The 14,454-nt window shown below is 45.1% G+C and overlaps 1 protein-coding gene across 1 annotated transcript in view; it reads right to left on the bottom strand.

Moving 5' to 3' along the window:
• Window positions 1-14,454, bottom strand: part of LOC146338631 (vascular endothelial growth factor receptor kdr-like) — a 292,764-nt gene that overhangs the window by 80,557 nt on the left and 197,753 nt on the right. The window lies entirely within an intron of this gene.

The following is a 14,454-nucleotide window of genomic DNA, read 5'->3' as shown; positions in this document are numbered from 1 at the left end:
TGGTGTAACAGGGCTGCAAGCCTGAACAGGTGTAATGGGTAGATACCATATACCCACCCACCTGGCACTAAGCTCAACTGACCTCAGTGGGGGCTCACTGGATAGGATTGCGCTGTAAAGCTTTAACTGATCCACCAGTGGTAAAGACCGACTGAATAACTCCACCCATCCCACCACACAACATTTCAGAAAGAAAAGAAGAAAGGAAGGAAAGAAGGAAGGAAGGAGAAAAGGTGGAGGAGGTAGGAAAGAGCAAGAAAGAAAAATAAATTATCCCAGTACATATGGGTAGGGTGGCACAGACCTTAATAATGTCACAGGGAATACATTTCTAAAGATGCTTGCCATGTTAAGACAAATTATCCTGAATATGAATAACTTTTCATTTGGTAGCCGAAAGCCCCTCAGTCCAGAGGCCCAGACTGACTGTGTATTTTGCTTTCCAGTTTTGCAGCTAAGCTTAACTACTACTTCGGTCTTCCTTGTGAACAATACTTGGTTCCCACTGGAGAGGGGCCGTATCACTGGCTTCTATCTCAAAACAAGGCAAGAACTACAGGTTTAGGGATGATTATTTATACAGATATTATATCCCACATTCTTCCATCTGCAGTTGGGATCTTCAGGGTGAAATGAAAATGTTTTGACAATGTAAATGTCAAAACAATGCAATATTAAAACAAGTTCAAACCAAGAACCAGTCTGCAGCAGACAGCAAGGCAGAGCACCCTGACCAAAACCGAGAAGAGTCAGATGAACAGGGGTTTCTCAACAAACGTGCCCATAAATAAGGTTGTCTTGACCTGAGAGTGAAACTACATGTCACTCTAAATGTGTCATTCAGTCCTAATGCTTGGGCTTCATGATCTTTTTTTTTTTAAACCAAAAGCAGGCATGGGGGTATTTTAACTCTTCTTCCCTATGCAGTTTTGCCACTGAAAGTCACCCGTTGCCCCCAGTGCTATTTGCCCTTGAAGCTGCTACCGGCCACTGTATCTCCCAGGCAAAACCAGGGCTATTTGGGTAAAAGCCTCACCTTTGTGGAATGGTTACTTTGGCCCACACAAGGCAAATACCCTCTTCCAATCATGCCTTTGCAGATTCCTAGATGTTTTCAGCGTAAATGCTATAGGCCAGTTGAAAATTGAATGAAACGTCAATATGCTGGAAAACGAGTGGTGCAGATAAGCCCTAGGTTAGGGAAATGGCAAGGGTGAAAATCTCCACTTGTTTTCTACTTGAACAAGGAGCTTTTCAAGATTCCAGTTGAGATGTGAGATCACTCCTTTCTTGTCTGTTCCTTACAGGTCTCTCTCCAGTCCTTCACACACTGCTTTCACACCTTCGTCACAGCAACTTTGGGTTGATTCATCAGTTAGGGAAGCACAGTAGCCAAGTTTGCAATCCTATACTCACTTACCTGGGAGTAAGTCCCATTGAATTCAGTGGGGCTTACTTCTGAGTAGAGATGTGAAGGCTCAGAAAAAAACTAGTTTTTTTCCCATCCCCCCCCCCCCCCCGGACTGTTTTTGTTTTTCCCTGAAAAATTGCACAGCTTTGGATTATGAAATATTTCTTTTAGAATTTAACATAAAGTATAACATATATTGTTACTTGGCCACTACTCCTCCCAAAATGATTTCTAAAAATGATGTAATAAGAACAGTGTTATAGAAAGATGTAAAATGTCTGGAAATAATGAAGCGATGGGGAAAAATGTTTTTGAATCTTGTCTGTAAGATTCTCAGCATAGTTATTTCTTTCATTCCTTATTAAAATGATTGATCTAAAGTATATTTTACTGATAGACATTTATGCTCGGTTTCCCAATATGCAAGTAGAGTCACCATTGTGCATTCCGGACCATAAATGTGCATTCTTGTCAGTTTGGGTTTTGTTCTATAGAGGCATGTGCTTCTGGTGCTACAGCAGTCATTTAATCTAGTTCTAATCTGTTCAGACAATAATTACAAATGTACTAACTGAACTTACTTTGAAAAGTTTTTAAAATGTAATGATAATTTTATGAGCAAAGTAAGTTATACATAAAATAACTTCAGGAACGAAAAGGTTGCTTTATGTTCCTAAAGCAGCCCCCCGCCCAACCTGGTGCCCTCTGAATGTTTTGGGCTACACTGCCCCGCATTCCTGACCATTGGCCACGCTGCCTGAGGGTGATAGGAGCTGAAGTCCGAAATATCTGGAGGGCACCAGGTTGGAGAAGTCTCTCCTGAAACAACAAAGTGACGTTAGATCTGAAAACAGTGCTAAAAAAAAGTATTGCTTATTTTTCAATTTTTCCCCAAATCTCAGTTTTTCCTCGAAACTAGGGGAGGACGAAAGGCACTTACCTTTCGTCGAAGCTTGTTCGCGGTGGGAGGGAGGTGCTTCGCTGCTCCCCCCGCGAAGTTCAGGCCGGGGAGGGAGGCTTCCCGCCTCGCCCCGGCCGAAATTCAGGCTGGGGAGGAGGCTTCCCGCCTCGCCTGGCCGAAATTCAGGCCGGGGAGGAGGCTTCCCGCCTCGCCCGGCCGCGAACTCCATTTAAAAAAAAAAACAAAAACGCCCCCGTGATAGGCTACGTGACGATTTACGTAGCCTATCACGGCTGACTTTGCAAATCTAGCCGTGATAGGCTACGTTAATCGTCACGTAGCCTATCACGGGGGCGTTTTTTTTTTTTTTCTTTTATTGGAATGGCGGCGGCGGCAGCCGGTCAAAAGACTGGCTGCCGCTCCCGCCCCGCTCGAACACCCGCCAAACCGCCGGCCGGACCCGCCGCCGGGAGGGACATTCGGCGAAGGTAAGTCCCGTCCCGGGGGCGGTGCGGGGGGCGGGGGGGGGGTTTGGAGGATTTCTCCCCGAAACTTTTCGGGGGGCCGAACACGTTGGCGCTCGGCCCCCTGAAGTTTCGGGGAGAAATTCTCCGCCATCCCTACTCGAAACCTCCCAGAAAACCCCATTTTCTTTTCCATGGCCTCAAAATTTCCAGAAATTCTACATCTCTACTTCTCAGTAGACACATAAACAATTGCACTGTCAGAGTAGGGAACCAGGAAGTTCACAATTTAAATTTTGCTTCTGCTTCTTTGTATTCTTGCATTTATCTTATTATATTTTTAGCTGCCTGATATCATCCAGCTCTCATGCACCCTGCCCCTTAGAGTGCCTGGCCCATCAGCATCCCATTGTTAGATGTCACATTTGCATCTAGGGTCTTACACGTGAGAGGTTCCCAACCACACTAGATCACTTTGTTTTATTATGTACAGACCTAGGCTTTGCACCTTTGCACCTTGGATAGCTCCTTTAGAGTTCTGAGTGGTTCTGATGGAAACGCGGAGCAGATTCACAACCCCACTGACATCAGAGTCACCAGCCTCCAGTGATTTTGCCTGAGGATCTCAAGTCACTCCCTTCTGAAACAAATATCCCTGTTGCTCACAGGGCTAGAATGTGAGAACTTGTAGCGGCCTTCCCCAAACTGGTGCCCTCCAGATGTGTTGTAATGCAACCCCCATCATCCCCAGCCAGCATGGCCATTGGGGATAATGGAAGTTGAAGTCCAGCACATCGGAGGGGGGCACCAGCTTGGGGAAGATTTTCATAGAGCTTCCTCTTTCCAGCCTCATCTTTGCATAATGCTTTGATGTGTAGAAAAGCATCTCTTTGGTTATTTTCTTTAATATCCTACAGTAAGTGAGCACAAGATGTTCCTTTTCCCTCTTCATAAAACATTCACCTTGAATGCATTTGTAGCAAGAGTTAAAGCTGGATTTTTCAAGGGGCCCATTTAAGATTCACTGAGCTTTTGCCCTTCTAGTCCTGCAGGGAAATGAGCTTCGTGAATCTTTGCATTGCGGTGCAAAGTGTTTTTTTCTTCTCTCTTTTCTTTCTCTGTCAGACTAAGAAGTTTTTATTATTATTATTATTTACATGTGCCATTTGTATATCATCCCTTATCATTAAGTTCTCTGGGTGGCTTTCAATAAACATATACGCACACACACCCCTAAAACATTTGCATTTCTTGAGAACTGAGGCAGCACTCTTTTGTACACTTACTGGGGTGGGCATTACTGAATATGGTGAGACTTACTTCTAAAAAAATGATCATTATTGATAATATATTTACACTAGAGTACATGAACCGCTAACCCTCAGCAACATGCTATGTGAGTAGCAAAATGTATAGTTTGACTCTGACTGGGGTTGATGGGAGTTGTAATCCAACACTTCCCCAGGTGGGGAAGGCTGCTCCACATGTCTGGGAAAACTCTGTTCAGCTAATGCAGAAATGTGTGTTCCCCAGCACCGAACAGAATTAAACCGTCTTTGCTCATGAAAAAGATCCATGAGTACATAAGTGCCCCGAGGAGCTTTGGGCTGCAGCTAGTGGTTTAAATCAAACAAGAGGTGTTTTGATTTTCATGCATCTTGCAATTGACCTGTAGGATAATTGGGTTCAATATAGAAATGACAGACGTGTGGAAGACAGAAGTACTCTGTGAGCTAAATGATCAGGGCAAACATCCCAACTTGCAGGTTGTCCTCTAAGCTTGCAGTCTGGCAGTAATGTTGGACTGTACTGGTTTTGACATTTTGTCTTTTTAGCTGAAGTGGGAGGGAAGATAACACAGCAGATTGTCCTTTTTCAGATGGGAATAATTCTGCGATCTAGCAGCTAGCAATGTCAGTGATGTTCATCACCCCTTGGTCTGGAATTCTAACATCTGCAATTTGTAATGCTTGTGCCTTAAAAAAAAAAAAAATCAGAACAACCCCGAAGGTATTCTCTGGTTTGGATTTTTCCTACAAGCTGAAAAAGAACTCTCTTCCAATCACCAGCTTAATCTGGGTTCTGTTTTGGTGGCAGCACTGGCAAGGAGGAGATCTCTTTCCCTCTCCCTCTCCCCCCTGGCATCAAGAGCCTTGGGAAAATTACATTAGCAGCAACAGCAGCTGGGGCAGGAGCAACTACTGCCACCAGGTAAGGGAAAGGGGGGAGGATTGCACACTGTTTTACTAATGGTCCGATTTTGATTCTTAGTTGGAATAAGCAGAGCCATTTCCTGGGTTTAAAAGAAGCAGCAGTTTGGTTTGCTGAACCCAATCACAGATAGATCCAGGGGTGTTGGTGGCGGCCTACCCATCACGACCAGCAGGTGAATTCGATCCCTGTGGTCTGCTCTGATCTTGCAGCTCACCATATTGTGCCTATCTTGCTCGCTGGGCGACATTGCTTAGAAAACACAGACGTAAGATTCCTGAAAAAACCATTTAGAGCAAAAGCAGGCAACAAAGTAGAGGGTTAAGTCTGAAAAGTGGGGGTGGGCAGCGGGCCCAATGGATGGTCTTAGGATGCCTCATGCGGCAGCACACCAGATGTGAACCTTGCTGGCCAGTCTCTTGGCTGGGAGTCCAGTGTCAGTGCCAGTTATAGGTTTATTCAATAAGTTTTTAAGAGGCAGGGAAGACAAAAGGTCTCCAATACTGGCCTCTTGGGAGAGCTTTAGAAAGAGCAACCAGAGCCAGTGAGGCGTAGTGGCGAGAGTGTTGGACTGGGATTCGGGAGATCCGGGTTCTAGTCCCCACTCAGCCATGAAGCTCACTGGGTGTCTTCAGGCCAGTGGCTTACTCTCAGCCTAACCTGCCTCACAGGGCTGTTGTGAGGATAAAATGGAGAGGAGGAAGCTCATGTACACCACCTTGGACTCTTTGGAGGAAAGGTGGGATATGAATGTGACAAACAAACAAATCACCCATCTATCATTGATATAAAGAAGAGCCTTATGCATATTTTAGTTAAACAGCCCCAGCTCCCCTTCCTGCCCATGTAGCGCAGTGCTGGCCTCCAAAGAGTGACTTAGGGCACCAAATATATACATACATGTGATGTATATATTTGGTGCATGGTGCTGTTAGTGTTACCCACTGTAGACAGCATTGACGATATTACACGCGCCTGTCTACACTTCTTTAAACTTCTGGTTACATACTTCTGCAGGGAATGGATCTTGGTCTAAGCAGAGTCCCCAGACACATGTAAACAGATGCTTAATGACACACAGGTGTTTAGGCAAGCCTATGTCTTCCATGCTTTCCATGTTTGTTGTGTGAAATGAAGGTGAAACATTGGCATATAGCCACCAAACCTGTTTGTCATGTAACTGCTTTTGGTTACAAGCATCTCTGAGTCCAGAAATTTGAAGGATTTCAGTGGGGAAATGAAAGCTTGAGCATGATTATCTTTTAATAAGATGAATCCCCTGAAATGATTATGCACCAGCCTTTCACTCTAGCTTTCTTCTTCTGGGTAAATCCTGGAGATCAAGAGTTCAGTTATCTTGGCAGTGTCTTCAAAGAAGGTTTGAGCTGCCTGACTGCCCAGGTCCTCTTTCAGTTTCCAAGAAAATAATGCCACTCATCACCTGAATATCATATTGGGCTGGTGTATGTAAACAGATCTATAGATCTCTATTCCCACCATCATAAATAGTCAATCAAAAATCTGAATCCATTGTGGAAGTGGATGGAAATGGTCTGGATTTCAGCACTGATGGCTTTTTTGGGCCACTTTATACATTGCTTTAAAGATGTTGCTAGCAGTGACATATTTCCCCCCCTACTCAAAAGTAAGCATGGTAGCCCTGAAACAGATCAGAAACATCGCGTGTGGGCTAGTGGGAGATTTAACCCTTTGCCCCCCAGCTGTGGTCCCAATCTGAATGGAGAGGCAGCACCTGCAATTTGCATAGAAAAAAAGCCCCTGTTTGCTTCAATAGAGGCTTTTTTTCTTATGCAAATCACAGGCACAGAGTTCTTGATCGGGATCAGAACCACAGCATGGAGCAAAGGGTTCACATCCTACCCCATGCTAGGATCCTGATCTGGATCAGGTTTTGAGTAGGAGGCAAAAGACATTGTTGTTGTTCAGTCGTTCAGTCGCGTCCAACTCCTCATGACCCCGTGGACCATAGCACGCCAGGCCTTCCTGTCCTGCGCTCTCTCCCGGAGTGTGCTCAAGTTCATATTCATTGCATCGGTGATGCTATCTAGCCATCTCATCCTCTGTCGTCCTCTTCTCCTTTTGCCTTCAGTCTTTCCCAGCATCAGGGTCTTTTCCAGGGAGTTTTCTCTTCTCATTAGGTGGCCAAAATATTTCAGCTTCAGTATCTGTCCTTCCAATGAGCACTCAGGGTTGATTTCCTTTAGGATTGACTGATTTGACCTCCTTGCAGTCCAGGGGACTCGTAAGAGTCTTCTCCAGCACCACAGTTCGAAAGCATCAATTCTTCGGCGCTCAGCCTTCCTTATAGTCCAGCTCTCACAGCCATACATTACTACTGGGAAAACCATAGCTTTGATTAGACGGACCTTTGTCGGCAAGTGATGTCTCTGCTTCTTACTATGCTGTCTAGGTTGGCCATAGCTTTCCTCCCAAGGAGCAAGCGTCTTTTAATTTCATGGCTACAGTCACCGTCTGCGATGATCTTGGAGCCCAAGAAAGTAAAATCTGTCACTGCTTCCATTAACTGTTAGCTATGTCTTTAAAGTAATGTGCAGTGATCAAAAGATGTAGGTTGCCCTTAGCCAGTGGGGACTGGTGCTTCCAATGCCAGTGGGGTGGTGAATCCACTCCGGGTTTCAGTCAGAACCAGTCAGAACTCTAAAGGAGCTATGTGGCGCGGTTCCACACCTGGGGTAGCTCCTTTAGAGTTCTGACCGAAACCCAGAGCCCCACTGGCATCTGCCCCACTGGCATCAGAGCCACCAGCCTCCACTGGCCTTAACAGTGCTATTTGGTTTGGTATACGGCATTTGATTTTGATATAGGGAAGGGGTAGGCATTGGGAGCCCAGTCTGGACCCCAGAGACTTCTCAGCCGGCCCTCTGGACAGTCTGGGATCTCCTCTTATTATGATCTCAGCCACTGACAGGGAAAAGGGCTCTGCTGGTTAGGGTCAAAGTAGATGTGATGTTTTGTCCACACTGATTGGCAACGGCAGAACTTCTCCAGGCTTTCAGGCAGGATTCTTTTATTTCCCAGCCTACCTGGAGATGCCGGTGGTTGAACCTGGGACTTTCTGTGGGCAAAGCAGGGGCTCTGCCACTGAGCTACAGCCCTTTCCCAAAGGGGAAGTTGCTATAAGAATGATTCAGATACACCAAACGACTGCAACCTTGAGAGCTACCAACTTGTGTTAAAAATCTAAACCAACTGTGAGGTTAATGGAGTTTTTATCAAGAAGATGCCCCGTTTGTACCACCAGAGCCTTAATTACAACGTTAAAATGTATGGCTACATCCTCTCAGTCCATATATGACCTTCACTAACCCAAATGTTTTTTTTTAAAGCCACCCCCCCTTGACTATATGATGCAGATGTTTGCACAGATATGCCTCAGCTGTTATTTTAGGGGACTAGAAAACCCGCCTCAAGTTGAGCAAGCCCCACGTCCATGAAATATATCTGCATTTGGCCATGAACTGCAGTTGGGGATTAAGGGATTGTTCTTTTCAACCTCATCTCTTTGAATTGAAATAATCTCACAGCACATATTTTACATGTGCAGAGAAAGATGATTAAATAATGAGACGAGTGGGATAAAGGCAAACAAAACCGCAGCAAACACCAAGAATATTCAGGCCTGCTGGATCAGACCAAGGGGTCATCTTTCCCTACATCCTACTTCCAACAGTGGTCAGCCTCCCCTTTTGTGAACCCCCAGCATCTAGTATCCAGAGGTAGACTGACTCCGAACCTGGAGCTTCCATGTACCACTGAATAGTCACTGGAAGACCTTGTTTAGGCCCTGAAGGGAGATTAAGGCGGGCATGTGGAACCTACAGCTCTTGTCTCCGATCAAGTGCAGCAGGGTCTGGGGAGGAAGCTGCTGAGTGATTCAGCCCTGTTTATCTCTGAGGCTTGTCCTGCAGAGGTCACCCCACTTGTTGTTCTTGTTGTTCAGTCGTTAAGTCATGTCCGACTCTTCGTGACCCCATGGACCATAGCATGCCAGGCCTTCCTGCCCTCCGCTCTCTCCCGGAGCGTGCTCAAGTTCATAATCATTGCATCAGTGATGCTATCTAGCCATCTCATCCTCTGCCGTCCCCTTCTCCTTTTGCCTTCAATCTTTCCCAGCACCAGGGTCTTTTCCAGTGACTTTTGTCTTCGCATTAGGTGGCCAAAATATTTGAGCTTCAGCTTCAGTATCTGACCTTCCAATGAGCACTCAGGGTTGATTTCCTTTAGGATGGACTGATTTGACCTCCTTGCAGTCCAGAGGACTCATAAGAGTCTTCTCCAGCACCACAGTTCGAAAGCATCAATTCTTTGGCGCTCGGCCTTCCTTATAGTCCAGCTCTCACAGCCATACGTTGCTACTGGGAAAACCATAGCTTTGATTAGACGGACCTTTGTAGGCAAGGTGATGTCTCTGCTTCTTACTATGCTGTCTAGGTTTGCCATAGCTTTCCTCCAAAGGAGCAAGTGTCTTTTAATTTCATGGCTACAGTCACCGTCTGCAGTGATCTTGGAGCCCAAGAAAATAAAATCTGTCACTGCTTCCATTTCTTCCCCTTCTATATGCTAGGAAGTGATGGAGCCAGATGCCATGATCTTAGTTTTTTTAATGTTGAGTTTCAAACCAGCTTTTGTACTTTCCACTTTCACCCTCAACAAGAGGCTCTTTAGATCCTCTTCGCTTTCTGCCCTTAGGGTGGTATCGTCTGCGTATCAGAGGTTGTTGATAATTCTCCTGGAAATCTTAATTCCGACCTGTGATTCATCCAACCTGGTGTTTCTCATGATGTACTCTGCATATAAGTTAAATAAGCAGGGCGACAATATGCAGCCTTGTCATACTCCTTTCCCAATTTTGAACCAGTCGGTAGTTCCATGTCCGGTTCTTACTGTTGCTTCTTGACCCTCGTACAGGTTTCTTAGGAGACAGATAAGGTGGTCTGGTACTCCCATCTCTTTAAGGATTTGCCACAGTTTGTTGTGATCCACACAATCAAAGGCTTTAGCATAGTCAATGAAGCAGAAATAGACGTTTTTCTGGAATTCTCTTGCTTTCTCCTTGATCCAGCGAATCTTGGTGATTTGATCTCTAGTTCCTCTGCCTCTTCGAAACCCTGCTTGTACTTCCAGTAGTTCTCGGTTCACATACTGCTGAAGCCTAGCTTGTAGGATTTTGAGCATCACCTTGCTGGCATGTGAAATGAGCGCAATTGTACGGTAGTTTGAACACTCTTTGGCGTTGCCCTTCTTTGCAATTGGAATGTAAACTGACCTTTTCCAGTCTTGCAGCCACTGTTGAGTGTTCCAAATTTGTTGGCATATTGAGTGCAGCACTTTAACAGCATCATCTTTTAGGATCTTAAATAGCTCAGTTGGAATACTGTCATCTCCGCTAGCTTTGTTGTTAGTAATGCTTCCTAAGGCCCACTTGACTTCACTCTCTACGATGTCTGGCTCAAGTTCATCATGGCTATCAGGGACATTCAGATCTTTCCTTTATAGTTCTTCCGTATATTCTTTCCACCTCTTCTTAATCTCATCTGCTTCTGTTAGGTCCCTGCCTTCTTTGTCCTTTATCATGCCCGTCTTTGCACAAAATGTTCCCTTGAGACCTCCGATTTTTTTGAAGAGATTTCTAGTCTTTCCCATTCTATTGTTTTCCTCAATTTCTTTGCATTGTTCATTGAAGAAGGCCTTCTTGTCTCTCCTTGCTATTCTCTGGAACTTTGCATTCACTTGGGTATATCTTCCCCTTTCTCCCTTGCTTTTCGCTTCCCTTCTTTCCTCAGCTACTTGTAAAGCCTCATCAGACAGCCACTTGGCTTTCTTGCATTTCTTTTTCTTTGGGATGGATTCCGTTGCTGCCTCCTGAACAATGTTACAGACCTCCGTCCATAGTTCCTCAGGCACTCTGTCTATCAGGTCTAATCCCTTAAATCTTTTCCTCACCCCCACTGTATATTCATAAGGGATATGATTTAGGTCATACCTGAATGGTTTAGTGGTTTTCCCTACATTCTTCAATTTAAGCCAAAATTTTGCAACAAGAAGCTCATGATCTGAGCCACAGTCAGCTCCAGGTCTGGTTTTTACTGCTTCACCATCTTTGGCTGCAAAGGACATAATCAATCTGATTTCGATATTGACCATCTGGTGATGTCCATGTATAGAGTCACCTCTTGTGCTGTTGGAAAAGAGTGTTTGCTGTGATCAGCGTGTTCTCTTGGCAAAACTCTATTAGCCTTTGTCCTGCTTCATTTTTTACGCCAAGGCCATGCCTGCCTGTTATCCCGGTGATTTCTTGACTTCCTACTTTAGCATTCCAATCCCCTATGATGAAGAGGACATCTTTTTTTGGTGTTAGTCTAGAAGGTGTTGTAGAAGGTCTTCATAGAACCGATCAACCTCAGCTTCTTCGGCCTCAGTGGTTGGGGCATAGACTTGAATTACTGTGATGTTGAATGGTTTGCCTTGGATTCGTACTGAGGTCATTCTATCGTTTTTGAGATTGTACCCCAGTACTGCTTTTCCCACCCTTTTGTTGACTATGAGTGCTACTCCATTTCTTCTAAGGGATTCTTGCCCACAGTAGTAGATATAATGGTCACCTGAATTAAATTCGCCTATGCTTGTCCATTTTAGTTCGCTGATTCCCAAGATGTTGATGTTCAATCTTGCCATCTCATGTTTGACCACCTCCAGCTTACCTTGATTCATTGATCTTACATTCCAGGTTCCTAAACAATATTGTTCTTTACAGCATCAGACTTTCTTTTCACCACCAGACACATCCACAGCTGAGTGTCCTTTCGGCTTTGGCCCAGCCGCTTCACTCTTTCTGGCGCTACTTGGAAATTCCCTCTGCTCTTCCCCAGTAGTATATTGGACACCTTCTGACCTGAGGGGCTCATTTTCCAGCGTCATATCTTTTAGCGTTGTGATACGTTCCATGGGGTTTTCTTGGCAAGAATACTGGAGTGGGTTGCCATTTCCTTCTCCAGTGGACCACATTTTGTCAGAACTCTCCGCCATGACCTGTCCATCTTGGGTGGCCCTGCATGGCATAGTTTATGGCTTCACCGAGTTACGCAAGCCCCTTTGCCACAACAAGGCAGTGATCCATGAAGGGGCAGTGATCCATGAAGGGTCCCACTTACTTTTGAGTAAATATGCTGCTCATGCTTACTTCTGAGTAGACAGGCAGAGGCTTGGTATTTGGGATGCTACTGCTGCTGAGTGATTCAGTCCTACTTACCTCTGAGTAGACATGCTCCTCATGCTTACTTCTGAGTAGACATGCAGAGGCTTGGTATTTGAGATGCTATTTGAAAGTGCTGCTGAGTGATTAAGTTCTGCTTACTTCTGTATACAGTAGTCCAAGTAGGGTCAAACTACAGATTTGTATATGGGCAGTATGATATCATGCCATGAGGACAAGTAGCAAGAACTCCCCATCACCACATGCCAAAAACTAGCAGCACTGACTCTGGACTCTATTTTGGAAGCCTAGGTTGGATCCCAGAATCTACTCTGGATCCCAGAAACCACCGGATCCCAGAATCCAAAATCCAAAGTGTCAGGATGAGTTCAGATAACATTTCTGGGCTCACCAAAAAATATTTGCAGGGCAGAAACTTGTAGTTCCTATTAATACTTTAGGCCAGCTTACCCCAACCTGATACCCTCCAGACATGTTGGACTACATCTATGACATATAGGGATTGTGGGACATGTATTCCAACACATCGGGAGGACACAAGGTTGTCCAAGGCTGCTCTAGGCAGAGCAGAACCTTTCCTTATTCTAGACTCTTGGCTGGTTTACACATGCAGGTTTATCACCTGATGACCACTGTGATTGCTGCCGTGTTGACATGCATGTGTGAATGGATATTACAGATATAACACGATAAGGAGACATTTCAGATTGCCACAAACACAGTTGACTCAAGCACCTGCTAGCTGCCAAATGTGGAGGATGTACATGTGATGTACATGCAGGTATATGAACAACCTTGGCCTCAAGACTAGTCAGTTCAGATGCCTTGGTGCAAATCTTTTATGTGCTTCTTGTGTGCTAGAATGCAGACAATCCTGCCTTTTATCTATATCTAGGACCATCTCTACACCAGCCTAAAATCCTGCATTTAAAACAGGGCTTTCTGCTTCCATTTTGAATGCAGGATCATAACGGACTCCCTTTACATGTGCTTCCTTCCCCCTCCTTTCCCCACTTATCTGAGTCTTTCATATGTTTCATTATACAGCCTCTAGATGGCGCTATGGTCTAGCTCCTCTTATTGCAGGTTTTCCTCTTTTCACGAGGGAACTCAAGCGGAACTTGAGTGCAGTAATTGCATAGCTCATTACCTCCGACCTTTTAAAAATTGGAATAAAGGTCATTTAGTGAGGGAGACGCCCTGGAGGTTGATGATGTCATCTAAAGGACCCGCAAACTTCCATGAGTAACCCATCTCAAGAGCAGGATAAAAGCTCTGTGTGAAGAAGCCCTATATCTATATCTATGCATCTCAGTATGGTTTGGCTATCTGTCCCGGAAGGCTGGCTCCATCCATCAAGCGTGAATCAGATATTGCTGTATTGCCTTTGAACCTGGCCTGCAAGATTATCCTGCAAAGGTTCAAATGTGGAAGGGGCACACTTTGAACTGATCTTCCAAATAAGCAAACCAGAGCCAGAAAAAATAGACAGGTTTGGTGTGATTCCTGGCTTTTCAGATCCACAGCCTCAACCCTCCCCCCACCCCATTTTCTCTCTTACTCTCAGCAAGTCAATGTGGGGGAGGAGGAGGAGGAGGAGGAGGAGGAGGAGGAGGGGAACTGGGTGGAAAACTGTTAGGCTGGTGGAGGATGACTGGGACCTGATGGAGGAGGTTGTGGAAGACAGAATTAGCAGAATTACACTAACATCATTCAATTAGCCCCTAAATCTGTCAAGTACGTGGCAATGAGCAGATGTAATTTGAAGTCACTGTGGGGGTTTTTTAAGTCACTATTAAGCTCTTGCAGCCCAATTTATTCACCGTATCTACCTGGCACAAGTTTCAGGGAAGACAGCATGCTCTCTAATGATTAGAAAGGGGCCCTGCATACTGGAAATAGCTTTGCTATCATTGTCATTATATATATATATATATATACATACACACACACACACACACACACACACACATACACACACACGCACTAATAGCAAACATAATTCTCTGAGCGTGGAGAATCCTTGGGTAGCCAAGACAACACCTTCCACGCACAAGAGCGAGGTATCGGTAGGCTTGCAGGAACCCAGGTTTTGCAGAAGTACAAAAACAATTAGACAAAAAACTCTAAAGAATGGGGGGACCCCAAAACAGCCCGATAAGGATTGAGCTTGCTCAATGGGCATGAATGCTGATTGTATTGAAAACGGGGG

Source organism: Heloderma suspectum, chromosome 9, assembly GCF_057233095.1.
Source record: "Heloderma suspectum isolate Gila_16-S chromosome 9, 16-S_ref, whole genome shotgun sequence".
Taxonomy (NCBI): domain Eukaryota; kingdom Metazoa; phylum Chordata; class Lepidosauria; order Squamata; family Helodermatidae; genus Heloderma; species Heloderma suspectum.
Note: the sequence above shows the minus strand (reverse complement) of the source record. Positions and strands in the feature narration are given on the sequence as shown.